This window comes from Crotalus tigris, unplaced genomic scaffold, assembly GCF_016545835.1.
Source record: "Crotalus tigris isolate CLP2741 ecotype Arizona unplaced genomic scaffold, ASM1654583v1 scf7180000024124.1850442, whole genome shotgun sequence".
NCBI classification, from domain to species: domain Eukaryota; kingdom Metazoa; phylum Chordata; class Lepidosauria; order Squamata; family Viperidae; genus Crotalus; species Crotalus tigris.
In genome coordinates, this window is record NW_024100400.1 from 1,019,643 (window position 1) to 1,037,537 (window position 17,895).

The window sequence follows — 17,895 nt, forward strand, 5'->3', positions numbered from 1 at the left end:
GAGGGGAGAGCTGTTTTCTGTTGAAACCAAGAACAGGATAGGAATCAAGAGGTTGAAAGCAAAATATAGATTCAGGGCAAGTATTAGAAGGAATTTCCTGATAAGAAAAGCTGTTAAATAATGGAACAATCTGACTAGAAGCATACTGGGTAGACTACCCCTTACTGGAATTTTCTCAAACCGAATGGAACTGTCAAGATAATTTATTGCATATTTCGAGTAAGCAGGGAATTGCACTGTAGATAAGTTTCAAATAATACATTTTTGAATGTGGCATTGAAGAGTGCAGCTTTCTAGGTTGGAGATGCTGCCACCATTGTGAACTTAACTCGCTTATTTGAGTGCTCTCTGAAAGAAAGGTCAGTCAGTGACTGTCTTCCTTTTCCTGCAGTGGGCAGGTGCATGTCAGGTATGAAAGACTAAGCCCACGTATGAAGGCCCAATTAAACTGATTTATTGCAAAAAAACCTGTGCACAGGAATCTTCTCCAGCAATGGAGATGGAGAATCCACCAATGGCAGAAACTGTTCTGGTTGCCATTTTAAAGCCAAAACAGACACAGCAGTCGCTCCATCATTTAACACAATCCCTCACAGGGATTCCTAAACTAACTTTATCTCTTCACTCCCCCTCCCCTATAAGCAGGGGAAAGCTGCACAGAAACGACCATTGTTACCGATGCTCCCCTTTAACACACAATCCACTCCTTCTCCCCCCTCCTTAATTCCTATTCTTCTTTAACAATAAATAATAAAAACATAGTAATAGATAATAGATAATAACAAATATTTAATTAATAGGAAATTAATTAATAACAAATTTTAAAAAAAAATCTACTCAGTCTTACACAATTCATTCTGAGAAACGCCTGCGCAGTAATCTGGTGCAAATTGTTAACCTGACCACATTAAACATATCTGCAGTCTACAGCTAGCAGGATTGCCGCAACAGTAGACAGACCGGACAACCTCCTACCACCGGTCAAGTGATCAGAAGAGCTGCTGTATCTGTTCAAAGCCAAAGCTAAGTCCATTTCTGGAAGGAAACCTTCCAAGTTGGCAGAGAAACAGGTTAACAGAAGGCACCAGGCTCTTGAGAAGGAATTCTCCAAAGCACAAAAGCAGGCCAGGACAAAGGCGGAGCAAATGGAGGAGGCACCTTTCGATCTGCCCTTGGGACCCTCTACCCAAGGAGTATGGTTTTTGGAAGGGACTTTCCAGGTCCCTGAGGAGGAACAAGCCCAAGCAACCATACCTCAGGTCACCTTCACACCCACAGCGGCAGGGCTAAGGGGGGGCGGAGACCAAAGGTCTCCCCTCCGAGGATCGGATCCAAACCCTAATTGAGCAGGCACTCAACAGGATACTGACTACTAGGGCTAACCACGGGTTGAGGACCGAATCCGTGATGGCCATTACCCCAACCTGCATCCAACCAGGGGAAACCAGATACCAGGACTCCTCCTCTCCACCACGGTCTTTTCAAAGCAGGGGCTCCTTCCCTACAGAGGATGATCAACAGGACCTGTCATGGTGGGAGGAGGAAGTCCCTACTCCAGACCCCCCTCCATTTGGAGGGGTATTCAACCTGTCTTTCTTCCTTCCCCTGCTCCACAGAGTCAGTGCTACGGCCAACATCGGACCAGACCATACCCTACAGCCAGACCCAGAATACTGACTTATTGTTTTTTAAATATTTTTTTTATTTTTCCAAACTCTCCCCCAATGTTAACATACATTCTTTTTACATTCTTATGTAAGATACTTTTAATAAAGTGAAATAAATACATTCACATGACTTTTGGTGTTGCTCGCCCATTTCCCCTTTCACTGTATCCACACTCCTTCTCTACCTTCTTTTTCTCTTTCTTCTCTTCCCTACTTCCCTCTTCTTCCTCTCCTCTTCTCTTTCCTTCACCACTCTCCTCCCCTTTCTCCCCACTTCTCCTCTTCTCCTCCAACCTTCCTACTTCCTTCTCCCCTCCTTTACTTTTTTTTCTCTCCTCTCCTTTCTTCCCTCTCATCCCTCTTCAGATACAATTCAGGGGTAATGTCCGAGCAACTCCTCTCTCCAAATTTCCCTATCTGTATTATATACAATAATATTAATTTTCTCTTACATTAATACTTCTATTTATCTAACCTTCTCGGTATATACTTCTATAAATATTTATACAACCTCCAGTTATTCAATACTGTGTTGCCTGGGTCTCCCTCCTTATCTGCTCCTTCTTCTTCCATCTAAATTGATGTTAACTATCTTTTAACCGTATTCTCTTTTCATCCAATCATAAAAAGTTCCCCAGATTTCATAGTAGTCTGACTCTGTCTTATCTTTAATTATCATTGTTAGTCTATTCATTTCTGCACATTCCAGTATTTTCCCAATCACCTCTCCCTCTGGGGGGGGGGGGGGCTTTCAGTGCTTTCCAATTTTGTGCAAACACAATCCTGACTGCCGTAATTATATGAATAATTAAATATGTTTTCTCTTTATTGTATTTCCCTGGTAGAATACCCAACAGGAATATTTCTGATCTAGTTCTATACATTGTTGTATAGAACTTTTCTATCTATGTTCTAATTATATTCCAATAAGTTTTAGCTTCTACACACGTCCACCACATATGGTAGAAGGAACCTGGTATCTGATGACATTTCCAACATTTCATAGGCCTGTTCTTAAACATTTTAGCTAATCTTTCTGGAGACATGTGCCATCTGTAAAACATTTTGTACATATTTTCTTTATACGCAGTTGCCATTGTCAATTTATAGTTTCTTTCCCATAGTTGCTGCCATCTATCTAATTCAATTGTGTATCCAAAATTCCTTGTCCATTTTATCATTGTCTCTTTCACTTGTTTCTCCTCTAACTCCATATGTAGTAGATAGTTGTACATCTTTTTAATCCATTTTTCTTCAGACTACTGAGTTAATGTGGAGACTATAACTATTATGGAATTGAAAAATAAGATAGAAATGAAATACTATATAACGTAAAAAGAAGGCTTAGCTTTCAGTCTTTTCAGCCTAGATTCTGAATCCTGAAATCTGTTCTGCAGATATCCTAATCCCCTCCTCCCCCCACTCATAAAATTATGCACTGACACTTGGATGTGTTTAGGTTTATATGCATCCATTATGTATACCTGCTAGAAGTTGTATTCCTTTATCCCTCAAAATGTAGACCCAAGACAACAACCTCCACAATTAATAATTTCTATTTAAAAATAATTTCCTGAAAAAAAATCCTCCTTTACAACATTAATTTATTTTTACTGGCATATATTCTTCTTTCTTTTACACTCAAACTACTTCCCCATAAGCACACAAAAGCAAAGATGCATGCGTTCCCCTCTCCCTTCCTAGCAGAATTAGCCCAAAAAGGAGTGACTGTCCTGAAAAGGAAGGAAAAAGAAGGGGAGAGAATGGATAAAGTTAAAAAGAGAGGAAGAAGTAACTGGGCAGTAAAGAAAAATGAAAAGAGAAAACCCCGGGTTGAGTAAGACAAAAAGGATTAACTAGCTAGACAAAATGCCTTCCCAAGGAACAGCATGTAATTGATAGGCTAATTTTCATCCATTACTAGCATCTTTACCTCTTGCTCCCTTTATCTTCAACAGCTGTTAATTTTATTAGACAATATAAGACATCGCTTTCCCCAATTCTCAAACTACTTCTTTGCACTGGAAAACCCTGGAGGAAGGAGGCAGGTAAAGTGCTATGCTAATGAATAATTCTTAATAAATTAAGAAGCAAATGTGAAGGTCTGTCACAGGAAGAAAAATTCTGAGAGGACCAAAGAGGCAAAAAGATGGCATACTGGTTAAATGGCTTTTTTGGATATTTGTCTGTTCCAGCACCATGCAAATCCCTGGTCACCTCCACTTTTCTAGTAACCATTCATTACCTCTCTATTTCTTCTGGCTCTGTGAGAACCTGGATTCTTCTGGTCTTAAAATGCCCCTAAAATGCAGCACCCATTAATCTAGGTTCTGCATATTTAATTAATTAATTAAATTTATATGCCTCCCTCACTATCCAAAGCAACTCTGGGCAGCCAAGAATATGACCAAAGGAGGCTAGCAGGCCCAAGGCATAAGTGGAAGGATACTTGGAAAGATTTCTGTGGGAATGCTATGGAAGTAAAATATATGAGGGAGTCAAAAGGTTTTGGTTGTCGAACATATCCTTTTGCAATATTGTGCATCACGTGCTGTTATGTTGATTGGGCTTTAACAGCTTGCCTAGCTACCATCCTCTCTCTTTTTTTCCCTCTGAAATATTTAAGTATTGTAGAAAATAGTACTGACAGTCCTAGGGTCTGGCTAACTTTCAAGGCATTAACATTTTATAGCTGTAATTGAGTTTTACACTTTGCGAATGCCATAGGATGAAACCCTCTTTAGGAGAGGCACTTCCTTTGCTCTAGAGTTGTCAGGAGAGTACAGTAGATATCTGGAGTTCTCTGCTCTCAAAATATTTAATTTTGTCCTATAAATATAAACAAAGCTTACCCAGCAAAAGTGTCTGGGTCGAGACAAATAGAATATCTCTCGGTCTGCTTGCAAGGAGATTGAGGTCTTATTGTAAACTTCTATCATCTCTCCTCATGGAATGGGACAATGCAGAATTTATTTATTTCTCACATTTATTGTTTATTCAAATAACTCAAGACAGCGAACATATCCAGCACACCTTCCTCTTCCTGTTTTCCTCACAGCAACCTTGTGAGGTGGGTTGGGCTGAAAGAGAGATTGACTGGCCCAAAGTCACCTAGCTGCTTTCATGCCTGAGGCAGAACTTGAATTCATGGTCTCCCACTTTCTAGCCTGGAGTCTTAACCACTAGACCAAATTGGCTGTTGTCTTCTATGCTATGTGTATTAGTATCTTAAGCAAATACAGATAGTGTTTGATTTACGACCTGTCTTTTAGCTACTGTTCAAAGTTACCTCCCCATTACAATCCAATTCCAACAGCAGTTCCTTTCCCTGCAGTCACATGACCACATGTTGGGCAATCTGTTATCATTTATGGCCATTTGTAGTGTCCTATGATCACAAGACTGTATTTTACAACATTTTGCTGAAAACCAGCATTTACTTCTGTTTTGTGGCAAAAATGACCCATAGCAAACAACTGATTTTCTGAACAACTGCAACATTCACTTGACGACCGCCACGGAAAAAGGGTCGTAAAATTGGGTTAATCATGTGAGTGACCTGATTTACAACTGTCAGTATTTATAGGGCAGACTTCATTATGGTTGTAAATGGAGGACTATCTGTAATACATTAATTTCAGGATTACAATCCAAGCAGGCTTCATGATCAGGTTTGCTTATATGTAAAAAATTGACTGTGTTTCAGGATTCTTACTTTCACAAAGCAATAGGTAGCATAGCAGTGAGCTAAAATTCGTCTCTCTCTTCCTGAAATTGAATGGGAATCCTGACTTGCATTTAAAATAAGAACAAATGACAAATCTGCTATGTTATGTAGTTTGCAGATATGTTTTTACTCAATTTTTAGTAATATGTTACAATAAGCAGCTATAGAATTTTGAAAAAAGTAATTTTATGGCAAATAATAGTTTTTTTTAATGAGATGGCATTGAACATGTAATGTTGCTTTAAGTAGCTTTCTTTTCTGTGTATTTTAACATTAACAAAATGGAGTCTCTGGGGCTGACAGAAGATTGCATTTTCAGGCTAGCTTTGTAATAGTTTCCTGAAAAAAAATTATAACAATTGTCTTCCAATTTAGCTGTGCAAATTTTGCAAAACCTCCAATCATATTTGAATAGATCCCTTCTCCTGCAATCTGCTGATGAGTATATAAGCCAGCAGTTCCGGAATGAAACATGTCCAATTTGCCATTTCATTCTCTTTATGGCTCTTATAAAAAGCAAGTGTAAAATTGGAGGTGGAAATGACAGGGAAGAGACTTCAGTTGGTGGCAAAAAGGATTAAAGAGCTAAGACAGCACAAACAAACCAAATACAAAATACTTGCTACAAACATGGAGGCACAATATAGTAAAAACGTTCATTCATTTATAGTGTTTCAAATCTAAACCAAACTACATAGTTGCAGAATTCTTTGTTAACAAAGATCTGCCTTCAATGACAGGATACCGAGGAAAAGGTCTAGTTGGAAGAACAAAATTTGTTTCTATTTATTTTATTTGGTATTATATTTGTATGCTGCCCAATTTCCAACTTTAGAAAAAACAAAAATAGGAAGTAAAAAATAGCAAGGTGACAGAGTCACACTGAATCGGGGGGGGGGGAGAATCCAAAGAGGCTTCACTCACCCTCATCAAAAGTCTGGGAGAAGACCTAGGTCCGTGATGGTGAACCTATGGCACGCATGCCACAGATGGCACAAAGAGCCCTCTCTGTGGGCACGCGCGCCATCGCCCCAGTCCTAGGCCTTCAGCTGGGTTTTATAAAATCTTTTCGCTTTAGGTCTCTGCCGCTGTGTGCAAAAAAAAAAAAGATTCAATCAATTTCAACTTGTTGCGGGAAAAAAAGATCTTACAAAGTTGGAATTGATTGATTGAACTTTTTAGTCCCACCCAGTCTGCCGTTATCACTGCAGCCACGCCCACCCAATGGGCCACACCCACCTAATGGGCCATGCCCACCTGGCCCCCGATGATACGTAAGTGGGTTTTGAGTTGCACTTTGGGCACTCGGTCTCTAAAAGGTTTGCCATCACTGACCTAGGTCTTCCAGTTCCTTCAAATCACTAGTTGGGTGAGGGCCATCCAGATCTCAGGGAGAACCTCATACCAGAGAGCAGGACTGCTAGAGAGGAGGCATGTTTCCAGGATCCTGATAGATGGCAAACCCAGAGTGTGCCAACCCTGCTAAATCGGATTTGGTGGGATAGATACTATCAAATATAAGTAACTAGGCTCTGTGCCATATAAGGCTTTATAATAACAACCAGCACCTTGAATCAACTTGGAAGCAAATTGTCAATCAGTACAGCTAACAAGCCAGAGGTGTTACATAGGCATACCTAGGTATACCTGTTACTGCTGCTGAATTCTGGACCAGTTGACTAAAGCATGTGAAATCTTTCTCTTATCTGCTGTTTGCTTGCCTGTAATCTAAGTGCTTTTCTATCCTGCTGATTTTCAATATCAGAAATTGGAAGACAAAAGTTTTGAGAGAGAGATTGAGGGGGTAAGAGCTGATGTGTATATGTGCTTTTATAACCCATGGGTCTCTATTGCTGTGATGGAAGGTGCATCTGGAGAAGGAGTGGGGGGAAATCGTAGCAGGAGCATCAGAATTTCCCAGCAAGAGGAGATCCATTCCAGAAAGAAATTCCAAAATTCCAAATTAAAATACTGTGGTGTTCCGAGCTAAATGGGAGAAGGGAAGAAGTTCAGGGTAGTCATATCGCAGAATCTCTCAGGATATATCTATTAGGCTACAGAGTTTTAGTTTTAGTCTGGTAAGAATCTGTCTATTAGGTATAAGCGAAGGGTTGGAGCTAGTTGGATTTCACTGTGTTGTCTTTGGGCTTGGGCCTGACAATTGCCATTTGTGTAAAAATGAGTTGAATACATTCCAGCTCTATTATCAGTAGTTTGGGACTGGAAAGGATTCTTTTTAACAGGTGCTAGCACTTAAGTGACCTTGGCTGACCTTGAAAAAGTTAAGCACCATAATACCTGGTTAGTATTTAGTTGGGGATCTCTGGGAAATCACCATTATGCATTAGGTTGCATGAACTGAAACATACATCTGGAAGCAGTAATGAACCATTTTTCTGTTGCTGCCAAGAAACAACATGGAAGCTGAACTTAACTTGAGTAAGACTTAGCTTTCACCTTTTTAAAGCTCCACTGAAGATGATGAACATTATTCCATATCTGACCTAAGTTGGAATTTCTATGATTATAAGAGTTTTATAGAAGAAGAAAAAAGGTCAAAGGAAGTCCACAAACACCATCTACTAGGATTCATTTGGTCACCTAAATTAAGAAGTTGAAGTACTATTAAGCACATTGCAGTTAAAACTCTTTTAATTAAAATGCAATTGCTCTGTCAACTTGAGAAGAAATTTATTCTAACCTTTTCCCATAACAAAGTTCTCTTAAATTACAGAATATATACTTTATCTTACAGTTTGATAAAAGTGTATTTGTTTTGAGGTGAACCCAAAGGGAAAACTGTCAGAACAAGCTTTTAAATTTTTTGTGTATCCACAAAAGCACCCCTTAAAAGCAGTTAAGCCTTTGAAGAAAGAAGAGGTGGAATTAGAGCAAGAATCGCTAAGGGCAATGCAGCACTGGAAGAGCTCCAAGTAATTCTAAGTTTAGGGAAATGAACTATTATTTTAAAGTATTTATTTATCTTTGTCCTTAATGTTTTTATAATGTTCAGTTGACAAAAGTCTATATCTTGAAATAGAAACAATTATGTGTAACTCTTATTGTAGCTTAAGTTTTTTAGAACTACCCCCCCCCCTGAAAATACTGACAGAAACTAAACTCTTTATTTCCCGTGCAAGGTTCTGATGCTTTATTTGCTCTACACAAAGTGTACGACTGGTTACTTGTTCAGAAGGACCATTTCATAACATCGTGAAAGAAAACTGGCATCGCCTTTCTCACTCACAAAGTCCTATGGCTCTGTACATTGACAATTCTTAGTGAAGCATCTTTTGCCGAATGCTGCAGTACACTTACTTTGGAGATTCTTCAGTCCAGTGAATTATGAGTTTTTACAGTTTGGTAATTGAGAAGGGATGAAATATGGGAAGAAGAGACTTTTTAATAAAATACTAGACAAAGTGTTAAGTCATTGAAATTGTTTTTATATATGGAATTGTTTATGAAAGGAGAGGGAGTCATCTTTTATATATCTTCTTTTTTCTCTTTTCTTTTCCTATCTCTTTGCATTCTTCTTTTTCTTAAATTTACTCTTTATATTTTCTTTAGTTTGTATTAGTTTAATTATCTTTGTACTTGTAAACTTTAATGAAATTATTTTTTAAAAAAAGAGACAGATCTCTACTCTGAGCTGACTTCTACCTTTTCTGTATATTTTCCCAAAGGATCAGGTGATCAAGGTCACACCAGGCATTTGCAAATGTAATAGTAGAGTTATGTTAAGGATTTGTATCTCGTTGCCACAGTTCCCTTCTGAAATAGAATCCTAGCAGTTTAGCTAAGTGTGGTAAGAATTATCTATAGTATTGGGAACCTTGATATTCCCAATATCACAAATATTATAACTACATTTTGGGGTAGATCAGATGAGGAAATTGATGCCACATAAATACTGGAACTCTGCCTTATCATTGTAGGCTATACAGTAATAACCCAATTTTGAAAGCTTGGCAGTGATTCTCTTTCTTCCCTCTTACATGGCTTGCTTTAATATAAGAGGGGAGAAAGAGAAATTTGACATCCCCCCATCTATTCAGGTTAACCTGAAGTTTACGTAACTCCGATGGCCACTGAAGACCAAATAATCCAGTTCTAGTCTACCCCTTCAGTCCCACCGTTAGCTGCTGGAGAGCACTGAGCTGCCATCACACTGACAGAAAATCAGAAGTCATTCTTGATCCACGAATGAAAGCAAAAATACGTGTCCCAGGATAATGTTGCAGGATCTCATCTTGGTCGGTCACTAGGACCAGAGGTTTAGTCTTCCAAGCTTTTGGATTCATGTTGGAGCCCATCCTCAGGGAACTTCTCTCTACCTCTGTACTTCTCTCTTCTCTACAATTCTGGTAGAGAGAAGTTAAATCCTGGTGTTGGACCCAAACTGGATCACTCTTGCTCCCGCTGCTTTTTGTCCTTGGTTATTCTGTTTCTCTGTTTAGGTAAGAAAATATTCTTGAAACAATGTTCCAATAGATTGCAGGTTGTCTATTAGAGATAAGAGATAGACAGATCATAAAAATAACATCGCCATGTCTGCTATGGTTGTTAGGCTGTTCTCCTTAGGTTGTTCTCCTAATCTCTATTGAAAGCTGAAATAAATGAAATCAATTATCAATCTATAAATGGCTCATTTGACTGTAGTCCTTTTAAGGTAATCTATGCAGTTCACAGAGAGCCAGTTGGTGTAGTGGATAAGGTACCAAGCTAGAAACTGGGAGGCTGTGAGTTCTAGTCTGCTTTAGGCACAAAGCCAGTGTCCTTCTCTCAACCTTAGGAAACAGGCAAAAGAAAACCACTTCTGCAAAATCCTGGCAAGAAAACGGCAGAGACTTGTCCAGGCAGTCGTCAAAAGTCAGCACTGACTTGAAGGCACAATAAATAAAAATAAATGCAGTTCTTGGATCCAGAGTAAGATTTAGAAAAACAGAGCTCCATTTATCCATATTTTTGCATGAGGAAGACCCCAACTGCTATAACCTTTTTCTTTTTCAGGAGAATGGAACAAAGATTTGTGAGAATTGCCGTTCATAAATGTCAGTGCAGTGCTGCAGAAATTGCTGAAAGAAACCTCAGAAACAAAGCAAAAGAGTGCAGCTGTTTTGTTTCTCTTTTAGAAATGGAGAAAGAGGGAACCTGCTTTGTTCATATCTATTTTGATGGTATTTGAATAAATCAGCTTCCAATTAAATCACTCCATCAGAACTTCTTCCAGCTTTGCTTTCTTTCAGGATTAAATGCCTCTAAATGTCAGCAATTGGGGAACAACTGGGTGTATTCTGAAAAGTCTAGTTGGGTTTTTATATCTAACTTCTTATCTTATACCAGTCCAGCCTCATGTAGTATGTTAATAGTAACATGGCAAGTCAGAGGGGTATAACATGGGCAGAGTGTGTTTCTTTTTCATAAAATTCTTCCTGACTAGGTCAAAATGGCCCCAATATTTATATTATTAACCTGGGTTTTTTTAAATAAAATCAAACGAATGTGGTTTGGAATATTTCCAAAACATTACTACTGTGGGCTAAAAGATTAATACTTCTCTTCTGAATTTGGTTTTTGCTTTTGAAATAGTGGTTCATTTAAAGAAATATTGTATGACATATTTAATTTAGTCCCCATGAAAGAACTTTGATAATGTGAGAAACCTATTAAGAACTACAATTAAGTTATGAAACAGCTATTTTTTAAAAAAATAAGAACTGTTGGAGGACAATAAAGGAGGTTAAACAAAGGAAAGATGTATTTTACAATATTTGCCTTTAACACTCCAGCAGTCCTACAGTGCTGCAAGATGTTCTTCCTGTCTTCCATTTCTTAATCCTAGAGGCATATGGAGCATGTACTAGACTGTTCTATTCTTACATTCCATTAGTGTACTAAAGTTTCTTGGAAAACACAGGAATGTACAGTTCATCTGCTTTGCCAGATATGACAGTTATCTGGAAGCAAAAGGGCAATTTTGCAGATCATTTCACCCATCCCATTTGATGATATGGTTGGTCTGACTGAGCTTAAATATTAACTTTCATGGGTATATTGCAGATGAGAGGTCATTAGAGATGTCCAGAACAAATAGGTGAACATATTTTGTTTTTTAAGTTTACTGTTGACTTTCTGTATAACTTTGGAACAGTACATTTTGCTAATTTGACTGTTGTACAAAATAAATAATTGGATTTTTTTATATAGCTTTTCAATTAATGGCATCAGTTTCAGCAAATATTCATAACAAATAGTAGATTTGGTTCAGAGTTATTTTTTACATCATAACCATCTAGCCATTTAGTTGGTAAGCCTGATTTATTTTACCCATTCTGAATTTTATGTGGAAAGACATAGATTTCATAATACATCCTATTATGGTGTATGTAAGTCTCTAAGAAAAACAATTCTGAAATAAAATTGCTGCATAAAGCTTTAAAGATAAACAGTGTGAGTACACTGGGAATAATTGTTTCAAGTGTTCTATATTCAAGGTTGAAGGCTTGTCTATAATTGTGAGAATTTATTGGACTCCCTTGTATGTAAGCATAATTTCTTCTTTTCTCCTTTTCCTTCAGAAATGCTGAATTTTATACTCAACAAAAAAGATATATGGATTTCGAGCAGCTAAAGAACTAATACAGGTAAATTACATTATATATTATAGTTGGATTTAACTAAAATATACACAGTAGCTACTAGTACTGCAAAATGTTTTGGAATGGCATAAATTTAATCAAATTTTACTCTACATTGAGAATTTATAGGCAACCTCTGCACCTGCAGTATAGAGGAGGTGCGCTATGTATTATATACATTTCTTGATAGATCTGTTGGTGAGCAGTTCAAAGGATACATGATTTGGGAGGTGCTACAGCAGAAGCTGTGAGGGCCATGAAGCAAAGCAAAGTGAAGCATTATGTTCATTTATCTTTGTTCTTATAAGCAATGTGACTGTTTTGCTTTGCAAAATAGCTTTGAGGAAGTGCTTCGTTCATTGCACTTATTTGTTTTGCATTGCACAACCCGCTGCTGTTAAAATTTTCTATACTTAGCCTATGGATTTGACAGCAATATATCATGATTTATTACACAATGTGTGCCTGGTCCTGGCTGATTGGATTGAACTTCTCCATTATCTATTTTCTGATTGATTCCAATGTTGTCCATTTTGTGGTATCTAAGTGTAGAATTTATGTTCATGTTTTTTGAGGCTGTCCTATTTTAGGTTTCAAACTCATATACATTCAGTTGCTAGATGAAAATAGCAATTTTCACAAGGCTGAGTAGATAATAACAGATGAGGAAAGAAATGTAAATCAAAACAGTCTCTGGGGAAGAACATTTGCTTGCATAGTATCACTTTCAGTAGGGACATCACAGAAGAGAAGTCAGATCTATTCCAAAATTCAGGAATTCAAGTCAGTCAGTCCAAAGATCAGGGTTTCAGGTATCACAAGCAGAATAGAAACAACAAGCCAGAGCAGGAGATCAAGAGTTGTTTCCAGCAGAGGAACATGAGTCAGGAGTATGTCTTAAATCAGCTGCAGCCAGCTAACTTTAATTAGGTTAGTTATTCTCCTGCTTGGCAAGGACCCTCATTGTGTGTCTTCAATCTGCTCTCTACTCTCTACTCTCTCTACTCCAAGGGCTTGGTATCCGTGCCTCATCATCTGATTGCTGCAGCTTTTTTGATGATACCTGTGTTTGAGCAGCCTCAAGTAATTCTTGACTTGGTGCCCCCTAAGGTTGATATTCCACAGGTTCAAGTGGAGCAGCTTCTTCAGAATCAAAGTCTGAATCCTGGGCCATGACAGAAGTGGAGTTGCTAATTATTAGCAAGTAATTAATGTAGCTAACTTCTGAACTGCTATTTCCTAGCAAGATCCAAACAATCTGCACCTGATTCAGTCTGTGGGTGTTAAATTCATATGAACCAATTTTCATGAAATTAACTCAAGAGCACTACTATATTTTTTTAGCTTTAGAATATTTAAAAAAATGAATAGTGGAATACCGTGGAGTTGTGCTTGGTTTTACAACATATCAAAAATATCTATCAGTTCCCAGAGGAGCTCTGTGTGTGGCATTGATTGACTTCAAAACAGCTTTTGATTTTGTTTCTAGACAACAACTGAAGAACAAATTGGAGATTGCTGCTGGCTCTTATTAAAACGTTGCGTGATAACATCTATGTTCAAATCAGATTGACAACCAAGGTCAGCTCTCTGCTATGGTGCCGACTTCCAAGAGTGTTTAACAAGGCAGTATTTTAGCCCATTGCTATTCAGTATTTTATATGAATGATATGGTGGAAAAATGCAGAAGTCTGGAAAATCACCTGCTATTTAGCTATTACCTCAACTTTGCCTCTTGGATTGAGAAGAGCATTAAGACCAATTGCCTTCTATTGCATATATAATTATCTGTTTATTAACTATGAGAAAACAAAAAAATTTTTTTAAAGCCTTCCAAGATTTAAATATAAATCGCAAAATAATGGAAGCATTATTGAATAGATTTTTTTTCCCATGCTAGAAACATCTGGAGGGCCAAAATCCAGTCATTAAAATTGGTAAAAAAGGAAAGTGGTCTATATCTTAAAGCAAAAAGAATGATAGTCAACATCTTAGATTTTTTTCAAATCAGAAATAGATTGTTATGAGAAATAGATGTTTGAGGCCGAAACAAATAGTATGACTTTTAGATATTTGCTTAGAAGGACATAGAGCTGTTGGATGCTGTTTAATTAGACATTTTTTTTGTTTCTACAAAACCCAGTCTTTAAGACATCAGTGGCATCAATGAAAACTTGAGTGTACATGATATATACTAATCCTTGGCTTAATAATACATGCCATTTGACTGCTGTGATTCTCCAAGATAAATTCTGGTCTTCCTGGTAGAAATCACTTATTTGCACTTCAAGGTATTGTAGGCTTTCATGTAATACACCAAATTCAGTGGATTTTGAAAGGGCAAATAATTCTTTAAGCAATTCTTCAAAGTGATTTCAGTTAGGCATATCTTTCTTTAATTGAGACCAATGAAAATTGTTGCACTTGCCCATTATTTGTTTGATATTACAAACCGGAATACCAGAACAGCTATCTATCTGTGATGACCCAGGGTCCCGAACGGAGGCAAAGCAATTAGCTGGTCAACATTCACCCAACAGCCCCCACATATGCTGGCACAAGTTCAATAAAACAGTCCACGGATTTAAACAGTTCTTTAAAGTAAAACAGATAAGAAACAAAGTATGATTTTTTCAATGCCCAGCTTGCCTGTAACCTGCAAAATGCAAAACTGATGACAGCAAGGAGAACTCAGCAGGAAACAAACTTGATCCAAAATACAAAGAGTCCAGTTACAAGAGCTCACATCATAAGTGTTCACGTTTGTTCCCGGCAAATGCCCCACCCCACAGCGTCTCCTTAAATACCTACTCCCCAGGTGTGTCTTGTGGAGTGGGGCGTGACGCTCTCCTCCCGAGCAAGTGAGCCTGCCTCCATTGTTCCTTCCTCCTCTCTGCTGTCCTTGCTCTGGGATCTGGTGGGGAGGGGCCTTGCTCCTCGCCTGAGCTCTGCCTTCCCTGTCCCAAACTTGAAGGGCCCTGGCCTGCTTCAGCCTGTTCCTCCCCACAGTCCTCCGAAGCCCACAGATACCCCCTCCTGGGCCTCAACAGGGAACTCCATGTTATCCTCAGAGTCAGGCTCTGACGGAGGCATCTATGTATCTATCTGTCTATCTATCTATCTATCTATCTATCTATCTATCTATCTATCTATCTATCAAGAGAGAAAGAGAGAGAGGGCCATACTTGGAACATTGCATCCTGTTTTGGTCACCACAGTATAAAAAAGCTGTTGAGCCTCTGGAAAGAGTGCAGAGAAGAGCAACACATGAAGAATGGTTGCAGGAATTAGGTATATCTAGTCTAGTGAAAAGAAGAACTAGGAGTGACATGATAGCAGTGTTCCAATATCTGAGGGGCTCTCATGAAGAAGGGGTTATCCTATTTTCCAAAGGACCAGCAGGCAGGACAAGAAGCAATGGATGGAAACTAATCATGGAGAGAAGCAACCTAGAACTACAGAGAAATTTCTTGAGAGAACAATTAAGCAGTGGAACAACTTGCCTCCAGAAGTTGTGGGTGCTCAATCATTGGAGATTTTTAAGAAGAGATTGGACAACTACTTGTCCAGAATGGTATAGGGTCTAATGCTTGTGCAAGGGGCTGGACTAGAAGACCTCCAAGGTCCCTTCTAACTCTGTTATTCTGTTATCATGATCAAATTATAAAAATATGCAGGTGCTTCTCAGCAAGGCCAGGTCTCCGAGAACGTGTAGATATAAAGGTTGGGCTATTGAAAGCTCTCCAGAAAAAGAACTGGCTTCAAGCTTTGGCCTGTCGCAGCCAATCTCCCAACAATAGCAGGATTTGGATAGATGGGCTAAACTTTTCCAATGAGCATGTCACTTTCCTGGAACTCTTGCCACTTTCGCAATCTGAGGCAGGCTCTGTTTCTGAGATGGTGCTGGCCCTAACAAGGAATCCAGCTAGGGAAGATAGGCTGAGAGGCTGCCTAAAAGAAGGAACGAGGAAGCAGTCAAGGAGAAGAGATTCAGAAGCAGCCACGATGCAGTGCTGTTCTTCTACCAACAAAGAATCGGAGCATCAATGAGTGAGCAACCAACCATAAGTCTCTCTGTTAGGCAAAGGGAAAAAAAGGAAGGAGTTTGCAAACCAAGAAAAGAGAATGGAAAGTAGACGAACAAAACACTAAAGGAATCGAAAGATCTTTTTGCTTAGAAAACAGAAGAAAACAGAAACAGGCGTGGGCACTCTTAGTAGAATTAGTTTCCTATATTATATCATCCTAGATATGATCTCAAAAAATATTGCATATTAATTCAGTAACAAAATATTGATGCTTTGCTTCATGAAAAATGGTGCCAACTAAATGGGCAAAATAAATGGCTATTGTTTCATAAATAGCTGCTTGACAATAGTTTTTTTAAATAATTCATGTAATAAATTTGTTTAATAGCAATTGTGAAATTTTTCTATTTCTTTCTTGATCAGCTTCTGCACCAATATATGAAAAGGCTTCAGTGTCTCTGCCTTCAGGCTACTAAGCTTGGCTTCATGCAGCACTTGTGGCTTTGAGAGCCCTGGTTTTAATGGAAATATATGTGACTATCCTGTGTTTCTAGGAATCCAACTTTGGCTATTAACACCATAGAAATATACATTGCAACTGAATCATTATAGATACAGCAACAATAGTTTTTTATGGAGTTAAAAACAGTAAATCTGTGGTTTTCAGCATGAAGCCTGTAGGGCTGTGCAAAGCTTCAAAGGAGTGCTTTGCTTCAATGATACTTCAAACAAAGAACTCTTTGGATGCTGCTTCTAAGAAGCCTCTGAAGAGCAAAGTGACTGGCTGAGTTGCTTCACTACATGTTGCATATTTAGTATCCAGAAGAGGCATTTGTTCATAGATAGAGCACTTGAAGAAGCATCTTCATATGCAAAGGCATACCCAAAAACTTTTCTTCTGTCTATTATAGGCATGTTCGAGAAGATTGTTCGAGCAATGCAGAGTGCCTCGTTGAATGCATTGCCTTTGTCTTAATGATTGTATGGCATTGACTTAGTTTACTACTACGTGTGCTTATTGGAGTCAAGCACTGAATTAAGGACAATCCAGGAATTTTTTATGTCAATAGAATTGTATACTTAGGCTCAAAATTTTTCCAAATTATACCTCAAGAGTCAGAAATTCAATCTGGGATATTCTGCAGGCGAAGGTCTAGTAATGAGTTAAAGAACTTTCCTGTGTTTTAGAGAAATGGTGGGTGGGCATTTTATAGAGTAGCAATGGAATCTATGCTGAATTTTTTTTTGCAGTAAGGATGGAGACATCCATAATTAATGTGGGACAAGGCATTATGGAAAAATGCTATTTTATAACCATCTTGTGAAATGTAAGGAGGGAGGAGGCAGATCTTCCCCTGGGGAAAATGTGTTTCAAAGCAGGGGAGATAAGTACTAAGAAGGGCTTGCCACCTGCCCACACTCTGTGTACTTTCCCTGAGGAGAAACCCAGCAGATCCTCTTGAGATGTTTCACTTGGATGAGCAGATTTAATTTTGGCAAGACGGTTCCTGATTGATCCCATTGTGATAACTTTTATAAGTGATAACCATTAAACCCCACATAGCTGGGCAAAATCAGAGAAGCAAAAACAAGCCATTAGATCAAAATAGGTTATATCTAATGCTAGTCTTGGTTGCAAAGTATAATAAAAAAATTATAGTCTTCTCTCACTGTGTGTGGTGAGCCCTTTCTGGAAGCATCCTCTTAATAAGTTCCAGCTAGGTCTTCTTTGCTCCATGTAATCTTCCATGCCATAAATGACTGGCTTGAAATGGCTTCTTTCCCAGCTGGCACGGAGCATGATTGGCTGGGATTTTCAGAGGCGATATACT

The 17,895-nt window shown here is 38.4% G+C and overlaps 1 protein-coding gene across 27 annotated transcripts in view; it reads left to right on the plus strand.

Annotated features, from left to right (window-relative positions):
* Window positions 1-17,895, plus strand: part of ADGRL3 (adhesion G protein-coupled receptor L3) — a 638,839-nt gene that overhangs the window by 135,588 nt on the left and 485,356 nt on the right. For 25 of the 27 annotated variants that reach the window (XR_005554203.1, XM_039322771.1, XM_039322772.1 and 22 more), the window contains exon 2: window positions 11,976-12,041. The gene's annotated coding sequence lies outside the window, so the exon portion shown is untranslated. Of the gene's footprint in view, window positions 1-11,975; window positions 12,042-13,524; window positions 13,617-17,895 lie in introns of all 27 variants that reach the window. The other 2 variants (XM_039322760.1, XM_039322761.1) reach the window with 1 other exon arrangement.